This window comes from Salmo salar, chromosome 20, assembly GCF_965601325.2.
Source record: "Salmo salar chromosome 20, fSalSal1, whole genome shotgun sequence".
Taxonomy (NCBI): domain Eukaryota; kingdom Metazoa; phylum Chordata; class Actinopteri; order Salmoniformes; family Salmonidae; genus Salmo; species Salmo salar.
The window spans coordinates 95,677,860-95,697,980 of record NC_138310.1 but is presented as its reverse complement, the minus strand read 5'-3'; positions in this window follow the sequence as shown (position 1 = coordinate 95,697,980).

Sequence of the window (20,121 nt, the reverse complement as noted above, 5' to 3'; positions counted from 1 at the left end):
TTACAAATTGGTGCATTCACCTTATAATATCCAGTGGAACAACCACTTTACAATAGTGCATCTAAATGTTTTAAGGGGGGGTTAGAAGGATTACTTTATCCTATCCCAGGTATTCCTTAAAGAGGTGGGGTTTCAGGTGTCTCCGGAAGGTGGTGATTGACTCCGCTGTTCTGGCGTCGTGAGGGAGCTTGTTCCACCATTGGGGTGCCAGAGCAGCGAACAGTTTTGACTGGGCTGAGCGGGAACTGTGCTTCCTCAGAGGTAGGGAGGCGAGCAGGCCAGAGGTGGATGAACGCAGTACCCTTGTTTGGGTGTAGGGCCTGATCAGAGCCTGAAGGTACGGAGGTGCCGTTCCCCTAACAGCTCCATAGGCAAGCACCATGGTCTTGTAGCGGATGCGAGCTTCGACTGGAAGCCAGTGGAGAGAGCGGAGGAGCGGGGTGACGTGAGAGAACTTGGGAAGGTTGAACACCAGACGGGCTGCGGCGTTCTGGATGAGTTGTAGGGGTTTAATGGCACAAGCAGGGAGCCCAGCCAACAACGAGTTGCAGTAATCCAGACGGGAGATGACAAGTGCCTGGATTAGGACCTGCGCCGCTTCCTGTGTGAGGCAGGGTCGTACTCTGCGAATGTTGTAGAGCATGAACCTACAGGATCCGTTCACCGCCTTGATGTTAGTGGAGAACGACAGGGTGTTGTCCAGGGTCACGCCGAGGCTCTTAGCACTCTGGGAGGAGGACACAAGGGAGTTGTCAACCATGATGGCGAGATCATGGAACGGGCAGTCCTTCCCCGGGAGGAAGAGCAGCTCCGTCTTGCCGAGGTTCAGCTTGAGGTGGTGATCCGTCATCCACACTGATATGTCTGCCAGACATGCAGAGATGCGATTCGCCACCTGGTTGTCAGAAGGGGGAAAGGAGAAGATTAATTGTGTGTCATCTGCATAGCAATGATATGAGAGACCATGTGAGGATATGACAGAGCCAAGTGACTTGGTGTATAGCGAGAATAGGAGAGGGCCTAGAACAGAGCCCTGGGGGACACCAGTGGTGAGAGCACGTGGTGCGGAGACAGATTCTCGCCACGCCACCTGGTAGGAGCGACCTGTCAGGTAGGACGCAATCCAAGCGTGGGCTGCGCCGGAGATGCCCAGGTCGGAGAGGGTGGAGAGGAGGATCTGATGGTTCACAGTATCAAAGGCAGCAGATAGGTCTAGGAGGATGAGAGCAGAGGAGAGAGAGTTAGCTTTAGCAGTGCGGAGAGCCTCCGTGACACAGAGAAGAGCAGTCTCAGTTGAATGCCCAGTCTTGAAACCTGACTGATTAGGATCAAGAAGGTCATTCTGAGAGAGATAGCAAGAGAGCTGGCCAAGGACGGCACGTTCAAGAGTTTTGGAGAGAAAGGAAAGAAGGGATACTGGTCTGTAGTTGTTGACATCGGAGGGATCGAGTGTAGGTTTTTTCAGAAGGGGTGCAACTCTCGCTCTCTTGAAGACGGAAGGGACGTAGCCAGCGGTCAAGGATGAGTTGACGAGCGAGGTGAGGTAGGGGAGAAGGTCTCCGGAAATGGTCTGGAGAAGAGAGGAGGGGATAGGGTCAAGTGGGCAGGTTGTTGGGCGGCCGGCCGTCACAAGACGCGAGATTTCATCTGGAGAGAGAGGGGAGAAAGAGGTCAAAGCACAGGGTAGGGCAGTGTGAGCAGGACCAGCGGTGTCGTTTGACTTAGCAAACGAGGATCGGATGTCGTCAACCTTCTTTTCAAAATGGTTGACGAAGTCATCCGCAGAGAGGGAGGAGGGGGGGGAGGGGGAGGAGGATTCAGGAGGGAGGAGAAGGTAGCAAAGAGCTTCCTAGGGTTAGAGGCAGATGCTTGGAGTTTAGAGTGGTAGAAAGTGGCTTTAGCAGCAGAGACAGAAGAGGAAAATGTAGAGAGGAGGGAGTGAAAGGATGCCAGGTCCGCAGGGAGGCGAGTTTTCCTCCATTTCCGCTCGGCTGCCCGGAGCCCTGTTCTGTGAGCTCGCAGTGAGTCGTCGAGCCACGGAGCAGGAGGGGAGGACCGAGCCGGCCTGGAGGATAGGGGACAGAGGAAATCAAAGGATGCAGAGAGGGAGGAGAGGAGGGTTGAGGAGGCAGAATCAGGAGATAGGTTGGAGAAGGTTTGAGCAGAGGGAAGAGATGATAGGATGGAAGAGGAGAGAGTAGCGGGAGAGAGAGAGCGAAGGTTGGGACGGCGCAATACCATCCGAGTAGGGGCAGAGTGAGAAGTGTTGGATGAGAGCGAGAGGGAAAAGGATACAAGGTAGTGGTCAGAGACTTGGAGGGGAGTTGCAATGAGATTAGTGGAAGAACAGCATCTAGTAAAGATGAGGTCAAGCGTATTGCCTGCCTTGTGAGTAGGGGGGGAAGGTGAGAGGGTGAGGTCAAAAGAGGAGAGGAGTGGAAAGAAGGAGGCAGAGAGGAATGAGTCAAAGGTAGACGTGGGGAGGTTAACCTCTATGGGCTAGGTGGGACGCTTGCGCTTGCGTCCCACCTACGTAACAGCCACTTGCAGCCTGTGGCGCGATTTTCAAAACCTTAAAAATCCTATTACTTCAATTTCTCAAACATATGACTATTTTACAGCTATTTAAAGACAAGACTCTCGTTAATCTAACCACACTGTCCGATTTCAAAAAGGCTTTACAACGAAAGCAAAACATTAGATTATGTCAGCAGAGTACCAAGCCAGAAATAATCAGACACCCATTTTTCAAGCCAGCATATAATGTCACCAAAACCCAGAAGACAGCTAAATGCAGCACTCACCTTTGATGATCTTCATCAGATGACAACCCTAGGACATTATGTTATACAATACATGCATGTTTTGTTCAATCAAGTTCATATTTATATCAAAAACCAGCTTTTTACATTAGCATGTGACGTTCAGAACTAGCATACCCCCCGCAAACTTCCAGGGAATTCGCTAACATTTTACTAAATTACTCACGATAAACGTTCACAAAAAGCATAACAATTATTTTAAGAATTATAGATACAGACCTCCTCTATGCACTCGATATGTCCGATTTTAAAATAGCTTTTTGGTGAAAGCACATTTTGCAATATTCTAAGTACATAGCCCAGGCATCACGGGCTCGCTATTTAGACACCCGGCAAGTTTAGCACTCACCATAATCATATTTACTATTATAAAAGTTTGATTACCTTTTGTTGTCTTCGTCAGAATGCACACCCAGGGCTGCTACTTCAATAACAAATGTTGGTTTGGTCCAAAATAATCCATCGTTATATCCGAATAGCGGCGTTTTGTTCGTCCGTTCCAGACACTATCCGAAATGGTAAAGAAGTGTCGCGCGCATGGCGCAATTCGTGACAATAAAATTCTAAATATTCCATTACCGTACTTCGAAGCATGTCAACCGCTGTTTAAAATCAATTTTTACGCCATTTTTCTCGTAGAAAAGCGATAATATTCCGACAGGGAATCTCCTTTTCGGCAAACAGAGGAAAAAATCACAAAGGCGGGGGCGGTCGGGTCACGCGCATAAGCCCAGAGTCCCTTGATCGGCCACTTGAGAAAGGCGATAATGTGTTTCAGCCTGGGGCTGGAATGACGACATTCTGGTTTTTCCCGGGCTCTGAGCGCCTATGGACGACGTGGGAAGTGTCACGTTAGAGCAGAGATCCTTAGTAAAAGATAGAGATGGAAAAGAAGTTCAAGAAATGGTCAGACAGGCCACTTCCTGTAAAGGAATCTCTCAGGTTTTGACCTGCCATTTGAGTTCTGTTATACTCACAGACACCATTCAAACAGTTTTAGAAACTTTAGGGTGTTTTCTATCCATATGTAATAAGTATATGCATATTCTAGTTACTGGGTAGGAGTGGTAACCAGATTAAATCGGGTATGTTTTTTATCCAGCCGTGTCAATACTGCCCCCTAGCCCTAACAGGCTAAAGTCACCCAGAACTGTGAGAGGTGAGCCATCCTCAGGAAAGGAACTTATCAAGGCGTCAAGCTCATTGATGAACTCTCCAAGGGAACCTGGAGGGCGATAAATGATAAGGATGTTAAGCTTGAAAGGGCTGGTAACTGTGACAGCATGGAATTCAAATGAGGAGATAAACAGATGGGTCAGGGGAGAAAGAGAGAATGTCCACTTGGGAGAGATGAGGATTCCAGTGCCACCACCCCGCTGGCTCGATGCTCTAGGGGTATGCGAGAACACGTAGGCAGACGAGGAGAGAGCAGTAGGAGTAGCAGTGTTCTCTGTGGTAATCCATGTTTCCGTCAGCGCCAGGAAGTCTAGGGACTGGAGGGTAGCATAGGCTGAGATGAACTCAGCCTTGTTGGCCGCAGACCGGCAGTTCCAGAGGCTGCAGGAGACCTGGAACTCCACGTGGGTCGTGCGCGCTGGGACCACCAGGTTAGAGTGGCAGCGGCCACGCGGTGTGGAGCGTTTGTATGGCCTGTGCAGAGGGGAGAGAACAGGGATAGACAGACACATAGTAGACAAGCTACAGAAGAGGCTACGCTAATGCAAAGGAGATTGGAATGACAAGTGGACTACACGTCTCGAATGTTCAGAAAGTTAAGCTTACGTTGCAAAAATCTTATTGACTAAAATGACGAAAATGATACAGTACTGCTGGCTGGTGGAGTAGGCTAGCTAGCAGTGGCTGCGTTGTTGACTTTGAACGTGTAGCTGGCTAGGTAACCTCGATAGTTTCAGTACTACCCCTTGTCATGATACAAAGCAACTTTGTAGCTAGCTAGCTAACATAACACTAATCAAGACTTTCCTTGTAATGTATTTAGTTTCTACAATGCTGCTCGTCGGTAATAGTTGGCTGGGTTAGGAAAAATGGCGTCGCGGGGGACGGAAATAGCTGGCTAGCTAACCTCGATGGCTGGCTAGCTAACAATTATCAAGCTATGACAAAGACAACTAAGTATCTAGCTAGGTAACACTGCACTAGTCAAATCGTTCCGTTGTAAAGTATTAGTATCTACAGCGCTGCTAGTCGGTAACGGTTGGCTAGCTGGCAGTGGGTTAATGATGACTAGGTGTGTTGACTAAGTCTGGCGCCGCGTCGCGGCTGGCTAGCTCACCTCGATAATTACTCAAACTACACAATTATCTTAGATACAGAGACAGCAAAGACAACTATGTAGCTGGCTAACTAACACTAACACCACACTAATCTAGTCGTTACGTTGTAATGTAATAGTTTCCGCAGTGCTGCTAGTCGGTAGAAATTGGCTAGCTAGCAGTGATGACTAGCTAGCTAGCAGCTAGCAGTGTTGACTACGTTAGGATGACGAAGATAGCTAGCCTCGATATTTACTCTAATTACTCTAAACTACACAATTATCTTTGATACAAAGACGGCTATGTAGCTAGCTAAGAAGAATTGCTCAGATCAAACAAATCAAGCCGTTGTAATGTAGTGAAGTGTAATATTACCTGTGGAGCGAAGCGTAGTGCGACTGCTCGCTCCAAACCGGAAGTCATCATTCACTATGAACTGGACTGTGTTTACAGTAGGACCTGCCATCATTCACTATGAACTGGACTGTGTGTTTACAGGCAGTAGGACCTGTCATCATTCACTATGAACTGGACTGTGTGTTTACAGGCAGTAGGACCTGTCATCATTCACTATGAACTGGACTGTGTGTTTACAGGCAGTAGGACCTGTCATCATTCACTATGAACTGGACTGTGTTTACAGTAGGATCTGTCATCATTCACTATGAACTGGACTGTGTGTTTACAGGCAGTAGGACCTGTCATCATTCACTATGAACTGGACTGTGTGTTTACAGGCAGTAGGGCCTGCCATCATTCACTATGAACTGGACTGTGTGTTTACAGGCAGTAGGACCTGTCATCATTCACTATGAACTGGACTGTGTGTTTACAGTAGGGCCTGTCATCATTCACTATGAGCTGGACTGTGTGTTTACAGCAGTAGGACCTGTCATCATTCACTATATGACCAACTTGTGACCACTGTGAAACTGATAACAGATTTTTTTTTAATGAAATGTATGAAATTGTATGAAATGTATGCATTCACTACTGTAAGTCACTCTGGATAAGAGCGTCTGCTAAATGACTAAAATGTAAATGTAAAATGTAACTGGACTGTGTGTTTACAGGCAGTAGGACCTGCCATCATTGATAATGGAATGTATATGTTTAAGGTAATGACTAAAAGATTCCACCCTGAAACGTATAACTGAGTGATTATAAGACTGTAATTCTATAACTCTGTGTGCATAGGACAAGTTAAGACTTTACTATTTAGCAATGTAAGTGAGACATTTAAGGGTAAGGGAAACTGTTAACAGACAACTTGTGACCACTGTGAAACTGATAACAGGAAGAAGGTCTCCCCACCCAGGGAGGGGAGAAACCATTAGGCTAGCACTAGATTATGTAACATGGGACAGGATATGATAAGCAATGTATGTGTTGGAGAAAACTTGTAAATAGCATTGACAGTGTTAGAGAAGAGGAGGGGCATTTATATGACCAAATGTGAGGTATAAAAGGCTATGTGTATGATGTTCAGAGCTCTCTGAATAAAGGATTCTGACTCTTGTAGAACGGGACTCAGTTTGCATCATTGTTAACTAGAACCTTACAACTTCTACGTGATGAACTGATAGTATAATTGAAATTAGAGACGCATAGTACAAAATTCTCTTAACAATCATTCACTTTGAAATGGACTGTGTGTTTACAGGCAGTAGGACCTGTCATCATTCACTATGAACTGGACTGTGTGTTTACAGGAAGTAGGACCTGCCATCATTCACTATGAACTGGACTGTGTGTTTACAGGCAGTAGGACCTGTCATCATTCACTATGAACTGGACTGTGTGTTTACAGTAGGACCTGCCATCATTCCCTATGAAATGGACTGTGTGTTTACAGGCAGTAGGACCTGTCATCATTCACTATGAACTGGACTGTGTGTTTACAGGCAGTAGGACCTGCCATCATTCACTATGAACTGGACTGTGTGTTTACAGGAAGTAGGGCCTGTCATCATTCACTATGAACTGGACTGTGTGTTTACAGGCAGTAGGACCTGTCATCATTCACTATGAACTGGACTGTGTGTTTACAGGCAGTAGGACCTGTCATCATTCACTATGAACTGGACTGTGTGTTTACAGTAGGACCTGCCATCATTCACTATGAACTGGACTGTGTGTTTACAGGCAGTAGGACCTGTCATCATTCACTATGAACTGGACTGTGTTTACAGTAGGACCTGTCATCATTCACTATGAACTGGACTGTGTGTTTACAGGCAGTAGGACCTGTCATCATTCACTATGAACTGGACTGTGTGTTTACAGGCAGTAGGACCTGTCATCATTCACTATGAACTGGACTGTGTGTTTACAGGCAGTAGGACCTGTCATCATTCACTATGAACTGGACTGTGTGTTTACAGGCAGTAGGGCCTGTCATCATTCACATTGAACTGGACTGTGTGTTTACAGCATTAGGTCCTGCTTTACTGCCATCATTTGCAACAACGCGACTTTAGATCATTAGAACACATTCGCTAAAAGCCACATTTCTGGAGCGGAGTGTAGAGGGAAGCGGTGTGGTGGTAGGTACAGTGAGGACCGTTGAGGAGGAGCTGAGTGTAGAGGGAAGAGGTGTGGTGGTAGGTACAGTGATGACCGCTGAGGAGGAGCTGAGTGTAGAGGGAAGCGGTGTGGTGAGAAGGTACAGTGATGAACGCTGAGGCGGAGCTGGGTGTAGAGGGAAACGGTGTGGTGGTAGGTACAGTGATGACCGCTGAGGAGCTGAGTGTAGAGGGAAGCGGTGTGGTGGTAGGTTCAGTGATGACCGCTGAGGAGGAGCTGAGTGTAGAGGGAAGCGGTGTGGTGGTAGGTACAGTGATGACCGCTGAGGAGGAGCTGGGTGTAGAGGGAAGCGGTGTGGTGGTAGGTACAGTGATGACCGCTGAGGAGCTGAGTGTAGAGGGAAGCGGTGTGGTGGCAGGTACAGTGAGGACCGCTGAGGAGGAGCTGGGTGTAGAGGGAAGTGTGTGGTGGTAGGTACAGTGATGACCGCTGAGGAGCTGGGTGTAGAAGGAAGCGGTGTGGTGGTAGGTACAGTGATGACCGCTGAGGAGCTGAGTGTAGAGGGAAGCGGTGTGGTGGTAGGTACAGTGAGGACCGCTGAGGAGGAGCTGGGTGTAGAGGGAAGTGTGTGGTGGTAGGTACAGTGATGACCGCTGAGGAGCTGGGTGTAGAAGGAAGCGGTGTGGTGGTAGGTACAGTGATGACCGCTGAGGAGCTGAGTGTTGAGGGAAGCGGTGTGGTGAGAAGGTACAGTGATGACCGCTGAGGAGGAGCTGAGTGTTGAGGGAAGCGGTGTGGTGGTAGGTACAGTGATGACCGCTGAGGAGGAGCTGAGTGTTGAGGGAAGCGGTGTGGTTGTAGGTACAGTGAGGACCGCTGAGGAGCTGAGTGTAGAGGGAAGCGGTGTGGTGGTAGGTACAGTGAGGACCGCTGAGGAGGAGCTGAGTGTAGAGGGAAGCGGGTGTGGTAGGTAGGTACAGTGATGACCGCTGAGGAGGAGCTGGGTGTAGAGGGAAGCGGTGTGGTGGTAGGTACAGTGATGACCGCTGAGGAGCTGAGTGTTGAGGGAAGCGGTGTGGTGAGAAGGTACAGTGATGACCGCTGAGGCGGAGCTGAGTGTAGAGGGAAGCGGTGTGGTGGTAGGTACAGTGATGACCGCTGAGGAGGAGCTGGGTGTAGAGGGAAGCGGTGTGGTGGTAGGTACTGTCGTGTCTTTGGGGGTACCATTAAACTGAAGATATGTTTATCAATTAGCTCCCTGTAATTATTATCACGCGATTAAACTGATTAATCGTTTAATTGTAATTAACTAGGAGATCGGGGCACCGAGGAGAATATTCAGATTACAAAGCTATAATTTTCCTAATATAACTTTCCTATATTATAACATGATATATTATATTCTATTATAGTATAGGCCGATTATCTTCTGGTTTAAATGGTGTATTTTACCTCGCGTCCAGTCTCATTCCAAACGTCGTAAATTGTTATATCTCCACGAACCCAGTCTTTACTAAAATCGTCCATACATCAATTGTCTTAAAATCATTTATTTACTACACTAAGTAATTAACAGAAAACATACAAACAGTAATTATCGTCACAAAGGATTGGTATAGTAATGTGCGCTAATGGCTAACAGGCATGGCTGGTCTGTTAGACAATGGGTCATAAATGGGTCATAAACGGCCAGCTGAGAAGTTACACAGAGTTCATTAATATTAACAATTGACAATTGAAGGCTCACTCATTCGGGAACAATTGCAATCAATATATATTTACGCTCAGTGTGTCGTCGTTCTTTGTTGGAGAGTTCGGTTCTGTTGGGGAGTTTTCTCCGCGTTCTCTCTCTCTCTCTCTCGGTTAGAATGGATCTTTCAAAGCGACATTCATTAATGTCGTCATAGAATGGTTGTTTCGTTGGTCTTCGCGTTCGATGATATAATTTACTTAGCTGCAGACTAATAATTAATATCAAAGACTTGTTCTTATTCTGTCGGTATCAATAGTCTAAAAGTTAACCACATGGTATGGTTCAATTTCAGTAGAGGAATTGGATGGTAAAACCTATTGGCCATCGAGTGGAGGCCTGGTCTGGGGAAATGTAAATCAGGGGGTGTTTTATAGTGCCCATCGAACAGGCTTGTCAAATGACGCCTGGTCCTGTATGTGTCCCTGGGGCGTGCCTATGACTGAGCTAGACTTGGTTACAGAAATACAATTCTATCACATTAACATCAGTACAATAGCATCTCAATGTATTATAAAAGCTTTATCCTTATTAATACATTCTATACACCCATTATGATGCAAGTCTCAAGCTGAAGCTATTATATAAACAGTTTTATGGTAATATGGCTATATTGTCTCTTCTGAGTATCACAAAATTGTACCAAGCGGATCAGTTCGTAGCTGGATTCTTCACCAATCTTCCATACCTTCTCCAGAAGACAAAATGTCGCTTGGCTCTCCAATTCTATGAGTTGGAAGAATTTCCTGTGTCTCTCTATGGGCCATGTGGCCAGAGACTCTCCTGGAATTGTAGAGTTTTTACAACCCTTTACACACAGGGCCTGGGTTGGGGGAAAGGTAGGTTGGGTGGTGGTGCAAAAGGGAGGGGGTCAACTGTCCTCCCTGTACCAAAAGAGGCCAACGTCATGACAGTACAGTGATGACCGCTGAGGAGGAGCTGAGTGTAGAGGGAAGCGGTGTGGTGAGAAGGGTTAGCGTCAAGTGCAAAAAGAGAGATACGTGCTCTAGTAGGTCAGAGATGGAACCTGGTGAGAGTATGGATGTAGTACCTGTGGTTGGGGACTGTTGAGTTGTTGAGAGTAACTCGGAGTGGAATAGTGATGATTTATTGTGTTTCTTCAGTCCAAACGCTCCAGATCACTCGTTTAGGGACAAGAAACATGACTTGCTTTGCTCTCCGGAGCAGGGCGCCGTTGAAAGGAATGATAATGGGGGGGCACGGTGTTGAGGAGAATCAATTGAAATTGAAGATTCCCCGTCAGTGATGCCCACCGTTTGGTGCAACACAGATCCGGTGGAGAGCGTGTGGAAACGGAGAAGACATTGTCTGTCCTTGTCACATGGTGCAAACGGACAGACCAAGGCGCAGCGTGTTGAGTGCTCATCTTCTTTATTTAATGTATAAAGTGAGCACGTAAACAAAAATTAACAAAATGACACACGACAGTTCCGTAAGGTAACATTGACTATACTGAAAACAACCACCCACAAACCCAAAGGAAAAAACAGGCTGCCTAAGTATGGCTTCCAATCAGAGACAACGAAAGACATCTGCCTCTGATTGGAAACCATACTCGGCCACACATAGAAAATGAACATAGAAAATGAAAACTAGAACAAGTGCCCATGAAACAAACCAACACCCCCTGCCACGCCCTGACCCTACTACAATGACAAATGACCCCTTTTACTGGTCAGGACGTCACAGTCCTATTGAGTTTTGATGTAGAGTCTTTGCCCAATAAGGTAAATTGAGTGATCCTGTCAGAGCTTTTGTTCCTAAAATAATACAGTGTATTAGGTGTCAAGTTTATGGGCATGTTGCAGCAGTGTGTAGGAGGGCGATTCCTAGATGTGAGAAGTGTGAGGAGGGCATGAGACAAAGGAATGTGTATTTGTATTAGGGATCCCCATTCCAAACCTATTGAAGCACTTTTATTAAATATAAAACAAAAGATAAAACAGTACATCATATAACATTATTACACCACTATGTATCTACAATACAACATGTATAATACCACCATACAACAATATCACAATGTATGTGTGTGGAGAGTGCGTGTGCTAGCAATTGTGTGTGTATGCTTGTGTCTGTACCGGTGTGTATGTCTCTTCATACTGCTTCATACTGCTTCATACTTCTACTGCTTGCATCAGTTACCTGATGTGGAATAGAGTTCCATGTAGTCATGGCTCTATGTAGTACTGTGCACCTCCCATAGTCTGTTCTGGACTTGGGGATTGTGAAGAGACCTCTGGTGACATGTCTTGTGGGGTATGCATGGTTGCCCGAGCTGTGTGCCTGTAGTTCAAACAGACAGCTTGGTGCATTCAACTTTTCAACACTTACAAAAGCAAGTAGTGATGAAGTCAATCTCTCCTCCACTTTGAACCATGAGATATTTCCATACATATTATTAATGATAGACCCCTGTGTGCTTTTAATAAGGGCCAGACGTGCTGCCCTGTTCTGAGCCAACTGGAATGTTCCCTCTTTGTGGCACCTGACCACACGACTGAACAGTAGTCCAGGTGGGACAAAACTAGGGCCTGTAGGACCTGCCTTGTTGATAGTGTTGTTAAGAAGGTAGAAACTAGGGCCTGTAGGACCTGCCTTGTTGATAGTGTTGTTAAGAAGGTAGAAACTAGGGCCTGTTGGACCTGCCTTGTTGATAGTGTTGTTAAGAAGGTAGAAACTAGGGCCTGTAGGACCTGCCTTGTTGATAGTGCTGTTAAGAAGGTAGAAACTAGGGCCTGTAGGACCTGCCTTGTTGATAGTGCTGTTAAGAAGGTAGAAACTAGGGCCTGTAGGACCTGCCCTGTTGATAGTGTTGTTAAGAAGGTAGAAACTAGGGCCTGTAGGACCTGCCTTGTTGATAGTGTTGTTAAGAAGGTAGAAACTAGGGCCTGTTGGACCTGCCTTGTTGATAGTGTTGTTACGAAGGTAGAAACTAGGGCCTGTAGGACCTGCCTTGTTGATAGTGTTGTTAAGAAGGTAGAAACTAGGGCCTGTTGGACCTGCCTTGTTGATAGTGTTGTTAAGAAGGTAGAAACTAGGGCCTGTAGGACCTGCCTTGTTGATAGTGCTGTTAAGAAGGTAGAAACTAGGGCCTGTAGGACCTGCCCTGTTGATAGTGTTGTTAAGAAGGTAGAAACTAGGGCCTGTAGGACCTGCCTTGTTGATAGTGTTGTTAAGAAGGTAGAAACTAGGGCCTGTAGGACCTGCCTTGTTGATAGTGCTGTTAAGAAGGTAGAAACTAGGGCCTGTAGGACCTGCCTTGTTGATAGTGTTGTTAAGAAGGTAGAAACTAGGGCCTGTTGGACCTGCCTTGTTGATAGTGTTGTTAAGAAGGTAGAAACTAGGGCCTGTAGGACCTGCCTTGTTGATAGTGCTGTTAAGAAGGTAGAAACTAGGGCCTGTAGGACCTGCCTTGTTGATAGTGTTGTTAAGAAGGTAGAAACTAGGGCCTGTAGGACCTGCCTTGTTGATAGTGCTGTTAAGAAGGTAGAAACTAGGGCCTGTAGGACCTGCCTTGTTGATAGTGTTGTTAAGAAGGTAGAAACTAGGGCCTGTTGGACCTGCCTTTTTGATAGTGTTGTTAAGAAGGTAGAAACTAGGGCCTGTAGGACCTGCCCTGTTGATAGTGTTGTTAAGAAGGTAGAAACTAGGGCCTGTAGGACCTGCCTTGTTGATAGTGTTGTTAAGAAGGTAGAAACTAGGGCCTGTAGGACCTGCCTTGTTGATAGTGCTGTTAAGAAGGTAGAAACTAGGGCCTGTAGGACCTGCCCTGTTGATAGATTTGTTAAGAAGGTAGAAACTAGGGCCTGTAGGACCTGCCTTGTTGATAGTGCTGTTAAGAAGGTAGAAACTAGGGCCTGTTGGACCTGCCTTGTTGATAGTGTTGTTAAGAAGGTAGAAACTAGGGCCTGTAGGACCTGCCTTGTTGATAGTGCTGTTAAGAAGGTAGAAACTAGGGCCTGTAGGACCTGCCTTGTTGATAGTGTTGTTAAGAAGGTAGAAACTAGGGCCTGTTGGACCTGCCTTGTTGATAGTGTTGTTAAGAAGGTAGAAACTAGGGCCTGTAGGACCTGCCCTGTTGATAGTGTTGTTAAGAAGGTAGAAACTAGGGCCTGTAGGACCTGCCTTGTTGATAGTGTTGTTAAGAAGGTAGAAACTAGGGCCTGTAGGACCTGCCTTGTTGATAGTGCTGTTAAGAAGGTAGAAACTAGGGCCTGTAGGACCTGCCTTGTTGATAGTGTTGTTAAGAAGGTAGAAACTAGGGCCTGTAGGACCTGCCTTGTTGATAGTGCTGTTAAGAAGGTAGAAACTAGGGCCTGTAGGACCTGCCTTGTTGATAGTGTTGTTAAGAAGGTAGAAACTAGGGCCTGTAGGACCTGCCTTGTTGATAGTGCTGTTAAGAAGGTAGAAACTAGGGCCTGTTGGACCTGCCTTGTTGATAGTGTTGTTAAGAAGGTAGAAACTGGGGCCTGTAGGACCTGCCTTGTTGATAGTGTTGTTAAGAAGGTAGAAACTAGGGCCTGTTGGACCTGCCTTGTTGATAGTGTTGTTAAGAAGGTAGAAACTAGGGCCTGTAGGACCTGCCCTGTTGATAGTGTTGTTAAGAAGGTAGAAACTAGGGCCTGTAGGACCTGCCTTGTTGATAGTGTTGTTAAGAAGGTAGAAACTAGGGCCTGTAGGACCTGCCTTGTTGATAGTGCTGTTAAGAAGGTAGAAACTAGGGCCTGTAGGACCTGCCTTGTTGATAGTGCTGTTAAGAAGGTAGAAACTAGGGCCTGTTGGACCTGCCTTGTTGATAGTGTTGTTAAGAAGGTAGAAACTAGGGCCTGTTGGACCTGCCTTGTTGATAGTGTTGTTAAGAAGGTAGAAACTAGGGCCTGTAGGACCTGCCTTGTTGATAGTGCTGTTAAGAAGGTAGAAACTAGGGCCTGTAGGACCTGCCTTGTTGATAGTGTTGTTAAGAAGGTAGAAACTAGGGCCTGTTGGACCTGCCTTGTTGATAGTGTTGTTAAGAAGGTAGAAACTAGGGCCTGTTGGACCTGCCTTGTTGATATTGCTGTTAAGAAGGTAGAAACTAGGGCCTGTAGGACCTGCCTTGTTGATAGTGTTGTTAAGAAGGTAGAAACTAGGGCCTGTAGGACCTGCCTTGTTGATAGTGCTGTTAAGAAGGTAGAAACTAGGGCCTGTAGGACCTGCCTTGTTGATAGTGTTGTTAAGAAGGTAGAAACTAGGGCCTGTAGGACCTGCCTTGTTGATAGTGTTGTTAAGAAGGTAGAAACTAGGGCCTGTTGGACCTGCCTTGTTGATAGTGTTGTTAAGAAGGTAGAAACTAGGGCCTGTTGGACCTGCCTTGTTGATAGTGTTGTTAAGAAGGTAGAAACTAGGGCCTGTAGGACCTGCCTTGTTGATAGTGCTGTTAAGAAGGTAGAAACTAGGGCCTGTAGGACCTGCCTTGTTGATAGTGTTGTTAAGAAGGTAGAAACTAGGGCCTGTTGGACCTGCCTTGTTGATAGTGTTGTTAAGAAGGTAGAAACTAGGGCCTGTAGGACCTGACTTGTTGATAGTGCTGTTAAGAAGGTAGGAACTAGGGCCTGTAGGACCTGCCTTGTTGATAGTGTTGTTAAGAAGGTAGAAACTAGGGCCTGTAGGACCTGCCTTGTTGATAGTGCTGTTAAGAAGGTAGAAACTAGGGCCTGTAGGACCTGCCTTGTTGATAGTGTTGTTAAGAAGGTAGAAACTAGGGCCTGTATGACCTGCCTTGTTGATAGTGTTGTTAAGAAGGTAGAAACTAGGGCCTGTAGGACCTGCCTTGTTGATAGTGTTGTTAAGAAGGTAGAAACTAGGGCCTGTAGGACCTGCCTTGTTGATAGTGCTGTTAAGAAGGTAGAAACTAGGGCCTGTTGGACCTGCCTTGTTGATAGTGTTGTTAAGAAGGTAGAAACTGGGGCCTGTAGGACCTGCCTTGTTGATAGTGTTGTTAAGAAGGTAGAAACTAGGGCCTGTTGGACCTGCCTTGTTGATAGTGTTGTTAAGAAGGTAGAAACTAGGGCCTGTAGGACCTGCCCTGTTGATAGTGTTGTTAAGAAGGTAGAAACTAGGGCCTGTAGGACCTGCCTTGTTGATAGTGTTGTTAAGAAGGTAGAAACTAGGGCCTGTAGGACCTGCCTTGTTGATAGTGCTGTTAAGAAGGTAGAAACTAGGGCCTGTAGGACCTGCCTTGTTGATAGTGCTGTTAAGAAGGTAGAAACTAGGGCCTGTTGGACCTGCCTTGTTGATAGTGTTGTTAAGAAGGTAGAAACTAGGGCCTGTAGGACCTGCCTTGTTGATAGTGTTGTTAAGAAGGTAGAAACTAGGGCCTGTAGGACCTGCCTTGTTGATAGTGCTGTTAAGAAGGTAGAAACTAGGGCCTGTAGGACCTGCCTTGTTGATAGTGTTGTTAAGAAGGTAGAAACTAGGGCCTGTTGGACCTGCCTTGTTGATAGTGTTGTTAAGAAGGTAGAAACTAGGGCCTGTAGGACCTGCCTTGTTGATAGTGCTGTTAAGAAGGTAGAAACTAGGGCCTGTAGGACCTGCCTTGTTGATAGTGTTGTTAAGAAGGTAGAAACTAGGGCCTGTTGGACCTGCCTTGTTGATAGTGTTGTTAAGAAGGTAGAAACTAGGGCCTGTAGGACCTGCCTTGTTGATAGTGTTGTTAAGAAGGTAGAAACTAGGGCCTGTAGGACCTGCCTTGTTGATAGTGTTGTTAAGAAGGTAGAAACTAGGGCCTGTAGGACCTGCCTTGTTGATAGTGCTGTTAAGAAGGTAGAAACTAGGCCTGTTGGACCTGCCTTGTTGATAGTGTTGTTAAGAAGGTAGAAACTAGGGCCTGTTGGACCTGCCTTGTTGATAGTGTTGTTAAGAAGGTAGAAACTAGGGCCTGTAGGACCTGCCTTGTTGATAGTGCTGTTAAGAAGGTAGAAACTAGGGCCTGTAGGACCTGCCTTGTTGATAGTGTTGTTAAGAAGGTAGAAACTAGGGCCTGTTGGACCTGCCTTGTTGATAGTGTTGTTAAGAAGGTAGAAACTAGGGCCTGTAGGACCTGCCCTGTTGATAGTGTTGTTAAGAAGGTAGAAACTAGGGCCTGTAGGACCTGCCTTGTTGATAGTGTTGTTAAGAAGGTAGAAACTAGGGCCTGTAGGACCTGCCTTGTTGATAGTGTTGTTAAGAAGGTAGAAACTAGGGCCTGTAGGACCTGCCTTGTTGATAGTGTTGTTAAGAAGGTAGAAACTAGGGCCTGTAGGACCTGCCTTGTTGATAGTGTTGTTAAGAAGGTAGAAACTAGGGCCTGTAGGACCTGCCTTGTTGATAGTGTTGTTAAGAAGGTAGAAACTAGGGCCTGTAGGACCTGCCTTGTTGATAGTGCTGTTAAGAAGGTAGAAACTAGGGCCTGTAGGACCTGCCTTGTTGATAGTGTTGTTAAGAAGGTAGAAACTAGGGCCTGTTGGACCTGCCTTGTTGATAGTGTTGTTAAGAAGGTAGAAACTAGGGCCTGTTGGACCTGCCTTGTTGATAGTGTTGTTAAGAAGGTAGAAACTAGGGCCTGTTGGACCTGCCTTGTTGATAGTGTTGTTAAGAAGGTAGAAACTAGGGCCTGTAGGACCTGCCTTGTTGATAGTGCTGTTAAGAAGGTAGAAACTAGGGCCTGTAGGACCTGCCTTGTTGATAGTGTTGTTAAGAAGGTAGAAACTAGGGCCTGTAGGACCTGCCTTGTTGATAGTGTTGTTAAGAAGGTAGAAACTAGGGCCTGTAGGACCTGCCTTGTTGATAGTGTTGTTAAGAAGGTAGAAACTAGGGCCTGTTGGACCTGCCTTGTTGATAGTGTTGTTAAGAAGGTAGAAACTAGGGCCTGTAGGACCTGCCTTGTTGATAGTGTTGTTAAGAAGGTAGAAACTAGGGCCTGTAGGACCTGCCTTGTTGATAGTGCTGTTAAGAAGGTAGAAACTAGGGCCTGTAGGACCTGCCTTGTTGATAGTGTTGTTAAGAAGGTAGAAACTAGGGCCTGTTGGACCTGCCTTGTTGATAGTGTTGTTAAGAAGGTAGAAACTAGGGCCTGTTGGACCTGCCTTGTTGATAGTGTTGTTAAGAAGGTAGAAACTAGGGCCTGTAGGACCTGCCTTGTTGATAGTGTTGTTAAGAAGGTAGAAACTAGGGCCTGTAGGACCTGCCTTGTTGATAGTGTTGTTAAGAAGGTAGAAACTAGGGCCTGTAGGACCTGCCTTGTTGATAGTGTTGTTAAGAAGGTAGAAACTAGGGCCTGTAGGACCTGCCTTGTTGATAGTGCTGTTAAGAAGGTAGAAACTAGGGCCTGTAGGACCTGCCTTGTTGATAGTGTTGTTAAGAAGGTAGAAACTAGGGCCTGTTGGACCTGCCTTGTTGATAGTGTTGTTAAGAAGGTAGAAACTAGGGCCTGTAGGACCTGCCTTGTTGATAGTGTTGTTAAGAAGGTAGAAACTAGGGCCTGTAGGACCTGCCTTGTTGATAGTGTTGTTAAGAAGGTAGAAACTAGGGCCTGTAGGACCTGCCTTGTTGATAGTGCTGTTAAGAAGGTAGAAACTAGGGCCTGTTGGACCTGCCTTGTTGATAGTGTTGTTAAGAAGGTAGAAACTAGGGCCTGTAGGACCTGCCTTGTTGATAGTGCTGTTAAGAAGGTAGAAACTAGGGCCTGTAGGACCTGCCTTGTTGATAGTGTTGTTAAGAAGGTAGAAACTAGGGCCTGTAGGACCTGCCTTGTTGATAGTGCTGTTAAGAAGGTAGAAACTAGGGCCTGTAGGACCTGCCTTGTTGATAGTGTTGTTAAGAAGGTAGAAACTAGGGCCTGTAGGACCTGCCTTGTTGATAGTGTTGTTAAGAAGGTAGAAACTAGGGCCTGTTGGACCTGCCTTGTTGATAGTGTTGTTAAGAAGGTAGAAACTAGGGCCTGTTGGACCTGCCTTGTTGATAGTGTTGTTAAGAAGGTAGAAACTAGGGCCTGTAGGACCTGCCTTGTTGATAGTGTTGTTAAGAAGGTAGAAACTAGGGCCTGTAGGACCTGCCTTGTTGATAGTGTTGTTAAGAAGGTAGAAACTAGGGCCTGTAGGACCTGCCTTGTTGATAGTGCTGTTAAGAAGGTAGAAACTAGGGCCTGTAGGACCTGCCTTGTTGATAGTGTTGTTAAGAAGGTAGAAACTAGGGCCTGTAGGACCTGCCTTGTTGATAGTGCTGTTAAGAAGGTAGAAACTAGGGCCTGTAGGACCTGCCTTGTTGATAGTGTTGTTAAGAAGGTAGAAACTAGGGCCTGTTGGACCTGCCTTGTTGATAGTGTTGTTAAGAAGGTAGAAACTAGGGCCTGTAGGACCTGCCCTGTTGATAGTGTTGTTAAGAAGGTAGAAACTAGGGCCTGTAGGACCTGCCTTGTTGATAGTGTTGTTAAGAAGGTAGAAACTAGGGCCTGTAGGACCTGCCTTGTTGATAGTGCTGTTAAGAAGGTAGAAACTAGGGCCTGTAGGACCTGCCTTGTTGATAGTGTTGTTAAGAAGGTAGAAACTAGGGCCTGTTGGACCTGCCTTGTTGATAGTGTTGTTAAGAAGGTAGAAACTAGGGCCTGTAGGACCTGCCCTGTTGATAGTGTTGTTAAGAAGGTAGAAACTAGGGCCTGTAGGACCTGCCTTGTTGATAGTGTTGTTAAGAAGGTAGAAACTAGGGCCTGTAGGACCTGCCTTGTTGATAGTGCTGTTAAGAAGGTAGAAACTAGGGCCTGTAGGACCTGCCTTGTTGATAGTGTTGTTAAGAAGGTAGAAACTAGGGCCTGTAGGACCTGCCTTGTTGATAGTGCTGTTAAGAAGGTAGAAACTAGGGCCTGTAGGACCTGCCTTGTTGATAGTGTTGTTAAGAAGGTAGAAACTAGGGCCTGTAGGACCTGCCTTGTTGATAGTGTTGTTAAGAAGGTAGAAACTAGGGCCTGTAGGACCTGCCTTGTTGATAGTGTTGTTAAGAAGGTAGAAACTAGGGCCTGTAGGACCTGCCTTGTTGATAGTGCTGTTAAGAAGGTAGAAACTAGGGCCTGTTGGACCTGCCTTGTTGATAGTGTTGTTAAGAAGGTAGAAACTAGGGCCTGTAGGACCTGCCTTGTTGATAGTGTTGTTAAGAAGGTAGAAACTAGGGCCTGTTGGACCTGCCTTGTTGATAGTGTTGTTAAGAAGGTAGAAACTAGGGCCTGTAGGACCTGCCCTGTTGATAGTGTTGTTAAGAAGGTAGAAACTAGGGCCTGTAGGACCTGCCTTGTTGATAGTGTTGTTAAGAAGGTAGAAACTAGGGCCTGTAGGACCTGCCTTGTTGATAGTGCTGTTAAGAAGGTAGAAACTAGGGCCTGTAGGACCTGCCTTGTTGATAGTGCTGTTAAGAAGGTAGAAACTAGGGCCTGTTGGACCTGCCTTGTTGATAGTGTTGTTAAGAAGGTAGAAACTAGGGCCTGTTGGACCTGCCTTGTTGATAGTGTTGTTAAGAAGGTAGAAACTAGGGCCTGTAGGACCTGCCTTGTTGATAGTGCTGTTAAGAAGGTAGAAACTAGGGCCTGTAGGACCTGCCTTGTTGATAGTGTTGTTAAGAAGGTAGAAACTAGGGCCTGTAGGACCTGCCTTGTTGATAGTGTTGTTAAGAAGGTAGAAACTAGGGCCTGTTGGACCTGCCTTGTTGATAGTGCTGTTAAGAA